General features: G+C 38.8%; 1 long non-coding RNA gene across 1 annotated transcript in view; it reads right to left on the bottom strand.

Annotated features, from left to right (window-relative positions):
- The window catches only part of LOC103148981 (uncharacterized), a 7,424-nt gene extending 5,530 nt beyond the window's left edge, over positions 1-1,894 (bottom strand). The window contains exon 1 of the long non-coding RNA XR_477414.1: positions 1,762-1,894. This is a non-coding gene — a long non-coding RNA (uncharacterized LOC103148981). The remainder of the gene's footprint in view (positions 1-1,761) is intronic.
- Between the last annotated feature and the right edge of the window lie 3,464 nt (positions 1,895-5,358).

Raw genomic sequence — 5,358 nt, 5'->3', positions numbered from 1 at the left:
CACACACACACACACACACACACACCAGAAAACATCCTCATTCCTCTGGACCGATGATGGTGACATGTGCAGTGGTTCTATGTTTATATTTGTTTTTTGCTTTTGGATTATGGAAACTCAAAATCACACAGGGAAGAAAACAGACAGAAAACCTGAAGTGAGAGAAAAGAGGAGAACATTTACCAAGAATGATTTTGATTTTTAATACATGTTCTGTTTCTGAAATCAAGTGAACAGGAAGTGATGAATGAAAATTGCTTCTGCAAGTGATGAATGTAATCTTGTTTTTTAATAAATTACTGCCCCACTGGGCCACAGTAATATCCTCACTGGGTGATGTGTGTACTTCCTTCTTGTAGTGATTAGAAGCTGCTCAATAAACAGCAAAGACGTTTCTCAGTGAATAAATAAACAGACAGGTAATGAGTCATTTCCAGGAAACAGTAAAGACAATCTGATGAAGACTGAAACAAGCAAACACATCAATTCTCTGGGTTTCACTTACAAACATGGAATCGATTAGCGGAACGAATCGGGCCGGTTATCAGGATTCAGGTTTTCAAAATGTTTGACAAAAACACCAAGAGGTCCAGTCATGTTGATACTTTGCCAAAAAACATGTCACCAGAATTTTCTCTAGGTATAAAGACTCTGTCTGCTCTTTCTCCACTTGTTGCTGCTCATTGCTAGTCAGCTGGCTGAAAGATTTATTTATTTAGCTTAAATAAATAAAGTTTAATGACTCTTTTAGTCATTAACCTGAAGGAGAACCAGGCAGGTGAGGTCCAACCTGCAGTGGGAACAAGCTCAAGCTTGAGCCTAGCGAGTGCTTTAGGTACACAAGGTGGATCTCTCCTAAAAACATCCAATCACTCCTCACTCCTACTAAAGAAAGCATCTCATGACAGCCTTAAGCAGATCCACAACACCCAAACACTCAGCATCTCAGTTTGGGTTAAAAGGCAAAACCCAAAGTAATCCAAGGTCCAACAGTCAGCCAGCCATCTTTCCAACTCCCTACAGTAAACTTGTCCAGAGACAGAAGTGGGATTCACAAAAATAAAGAGAAATTAAATCACCCTCATTGTTTCATCACTAGAATAATTATATTTTCTTCTCAACTGCAACACAATGAGGTTTACAAGTAAAACCAAGATTTTAGAACATTTTTAGTCAAGCATTTAGACGTTTTTTATTCTGCACGAATGTTTTTAGAGTTAAATGGGCCACATCCCATTCAAAAGGTGTTTTCTTTCAGAGATGAATGTTTCCATGAGTCCAACTTTTCCCAATATTTATTTTATTAGGAAAATAAATACTGGCTAAAACGGCATTACGCTCAAAGGGTAAGTTGTGGAGAAGTTCGTGGACACTCTGTTCTGGGAGTGACAAAAAGGATAAAAACAAGAGTTCTGGTTGTAAGAAATCAAAAACATAATAAAAAGAAATGATGAAACATAATAGCAAACGGCGTGAGAAACTAAAGGACATGGTAGGAAGAAAGGAAATGAGCTAAGAGAAATGTGCTGGAAGGAAAGTAAATCAAAGGAAGATAAAGATCCAATAAAATCCCAATGGCCTGGAATATTAGGTCAAAGATAAATGAGACAGTGGGAGGCTGAAGCCCAGCGAAGCACAGAGTTCAATGAGGGCTGGCTGAACAGATAATACATGGGAGACGGGACGGGAATATGACTGTTTTGTGGGGAGAATACAAGCAGCATGAGGACTGTGTGGGGGGGTGCATTTCCATTTCCATACCTGCTGTTTCCTCCGGAGCAGACGCAGAGCGACACACCAGCAGAGACATGCAGCTGCAGGCAGCAGAGCGCCTCCCACTGAGCGCAGCCACCTAAACAGAGGTCTGGAGAAAAGAGGGAGTTTCTGTGGTCGGCTCTCTGCTGCAAGCAGATATTCAGGCTTTGTGATTAACGGTGGAATTAACTCTGCTGTTAGAAAAAAATGTTGGAACACTGGAACTGGTTTTAATAATCTGCCAGTGGAACTTTTTAAATTAATATTAAGAAATTATTGCATTTCAGAGACCGCTATATCTTGCTGAAAAGTTAGTAAGTAGGTTTCTCCTATTTCAAGTGCACCAAGATACTTGCACTAGACCAAAAATATATTAATATTTAGTGTTTTTGTGGTGCACAGAGGTTCATTCACTGATACATTACATATAATCTATAGCAGGATAAAACTGGTCTGTGTTCTGAACAGACCAGAACAGAATTATCCAGCCACGTTTGTGACCAGTACGCAGAGAGAACGCTTTATTCTCTGTGTGAGAATAAGAACAGATGAGCTGAAAGCCCCGTCCTGTTGGGTCTGACCCAGCTGCTTGTATTTATTTAAACCATTGAGTCATAGTTGACTTTTCACAGATTTCTTTCTACTTAAACTGTTCTTAGAAAAGTATTCATACCCCTCTGTAGGGCTTTCCCTCTGAGTGAGAGGGAGCCTGAAAAGTATCCATTTTAACTCCCTTTGAGTTAATTATTCACCTTTCCTCAGTTTCCCTCTGTTGATCTCTGTCACAGCTGTTTCACATCCTCCTGATTAGCTCACCTGCAGCCGTTTCTTTCCCTCTGTAGATAAGCTCCCTGGTTGTCACTGTTCATTGCTGGTTCTTCACTCTATGTTCTCTTTAAGCCCTCAAAGTTTTTGTGGTTTCTTGATTAAACTCTGCAGCATGATCATTCCAAGTTCATGTCTGCATTTTGGTCCAGTTCTTAAAATGTGAAACTAATATTATACATAACCTTAACCCAGGAAACCAACCAGACCGCGCTTATAATTAGGCATGAGAAATTAGTTAGGAATTCTAAAAAGTGTTTCATGTTTTTAATAGTGGAAAACATAAGTTCTAAGTGTGTCAAACCACAGCAACAATTATTCCTTCATAGAGAAGCAGAGCGTTAGCAGAGAAGGCAGACTGAAGGGAGCTGCACTAACAGGGTTTCTGCTTCGTTATTGGCATTGTAGCTGTGACAAATCCTCTATGTAATAACATCCCAACGTTCCTCAATATCCAATTAAACCATCCAGACTTCAGAGCAAGGGGACTGCTGCTTAAAGGTCGACTGTCACTAACAGGGACTGCTGACAAAAAGTACAAGTTTAACAATATCTAAGCTGCTGTGTTGAACTGCAGGGCTGCTCTGGAGCGGCTGCACCTTCATCACATGTCCACAAGCAGAGAGGAGGAAAAGTTGATCCTTCATGCCTAGAAGAAACTGGCTTCTGGGAGAAACTATTCATGAAGTAAGATTATGTTGAAGCTTACACTGGAATGTAATACAACTAGAATTACAGCAAAGAGAAAGTTGAAAATGAAAAAGGCCCAAGAGGACATCAGTCCTGTCATTCGTCTCATTCCACCCAGCAAGGATCATTCTGTCAAATTTCACAGCAGTAGCTCACCTGAATGAAGGGCTCAGGGTCTGACTGGCTGCGCTCCAGCTGCAGGACTGCAGTGGCTCTGGGACGAAGCAGAAACATTTTTTTTCCAAGTTTATTTGATAGGGACAGACACACATTGACATAGACAAACTGAATAAAACATCATCCCATGTTTGCATCATGGTGCAACAGCAACAGCTAATTCGCAGCACTTGTCCCTAGATGGGCTTTTAAAAAGTAACTCTAAAAATTGAAATGCTAATCAGTTAAAATAGCACAACATAATATATACAAACAGCAAAATGTAAAACATCAAAAATGGGTACAGCTCTGTTTTTGACATAACCAGAGTTTTGTTTGATTTTTGAAGGTTCTAAAATTGGTTACAGACTTTAAATAAACAGGAAGTGAGTTCCAAGTTGTAGATCCTCTCAGAGCACTTTGAGCAAAGGTGGTTCTTCGAAAGGGAAAGTCGTGCATAAACATGGAGTGGAAGGAAAAAAAAACATTTTCTTTTTCTTACTACAAATAATGAAAAGTGGTATTTGTATGTACTACCTTAGGCCAACATATTGTTGAATTCTCTTGTGCTGAAATTACAGCTCTACATTGTTTATAACACAGCTTTACCAGGTTATGATTACAAACTAGGGAATTTTTTTTCAAAATATTAAAATATGTTAAATTTTACACCTATGTGGTGCTTCATCCACATGGTAACAGCAGAAACAATGATTACTGTTGTCATGTTAAAGTTGCTCCAACAATAAATGGACATCCTAAAAGCAAACTGTGTTTAATGGATGGTTGAGATATTAGAAATGATCCCATAATTATCAGGTTTAAAACTGATCTGTTGTTTGATTTAACGTCTTTTGAGCTAATTTAAGATATTAAGGAGCAACATTCACTTGTCCTACATTCATGTCTGATCTTAGCTAGAATCAACAAAATAGGCACAAACCCTGAAGCAGATCAGTAGAGAAGAGGTGGAGAGGTTCTAAACAAATCTAGATCTATGGCCATTTCTCATTTCTAAAACCTTCCTCCTGTTCAAACTGAAATCAAATAGAGAAACTTTATAACAATAATGGTCCTCACCTCTTGGGAAAAGCAAAACAGATACAGGACTGAATCTTTAGAAGCTACAGATATGATTCACATTTTCTGCTTATGGTGGAATATAATTTCCACTACAGAAAACTCCTGTTATGAAAATCATAACTGTCTGCATTTATTAGACCTGGAGACATAAATTGGCTTCTATCATTTCAGATAATTATTGTTTGGCTGGAATGAAAAACCCCAAACATAATTTGTTTGTTTTCCCAAAGTTTGGAAAGTGTGTTTGCAATGTTGAAACTCCATTTCCAGAAAGGCTGCAGATCTACAAAAACAAACTAACATGGATCTGCAATTCCAGTCCTCAAAACCACATCCTGCAACTTTGAGATTTCTCGATAAAGGTCCAACAAATCTGGATCAAACGGCTGAAATACCTCCTCAGTCTGCAGTCGGGTTCTGCAAGTTGCAGAAACCCCTAGGACTGGAGAGGCATGAGAATACTGAGCACTGAAAGAGTAAAATTTGCTACTCAGTGAAGAACTCTCACATTAAGAATTTTTTAAAAAAATATTTCATTTTTTGTGAAATCATTGGCATCCCAGGTATTAATAATTCACATTTCTCTCTTTTGCCAATAACAGATCTTTGTGTTTGTTCCTCTGTTGAGACATTTCAGAAGGTTGAGACAAGAAGAGAGCAGGATCTGTGATCATTCCTCCACAGTTTCTTCAGATCAGCCAGAGTCCTTGGTTTCTTCACTTCAGCCCACATGCTTAAATTATAGATGATCTGGAGTCAGGGACTCAGGTCGCAATAGATGCTGTTGGATTTGTCTTTGAAGAGTTTTTGCATTGATATAGTCAAATATATTACACTGTTTTCCTGGGA

Source organism: Poecilia formosa, unplaced genomic scaffold, assembly GCF_000485575.1.
Source record: "Poecilia formosa unplaced genomic scaffold, Poecilia_formosa-5.1.2 Scaffold216, whole genome shotgun sequence".
NCBI lineage: Eukaryota > Metazoa > Chordata > Actinopteri > Cyprinodontiformes > Poeciliidae > Poecilia > Poecilia formosa.
The sequence above is the reverse complement of the archived record's forward strand: the minus strand, read 5'-3'. Positions and strand labels throughout refer to the sequence as shown.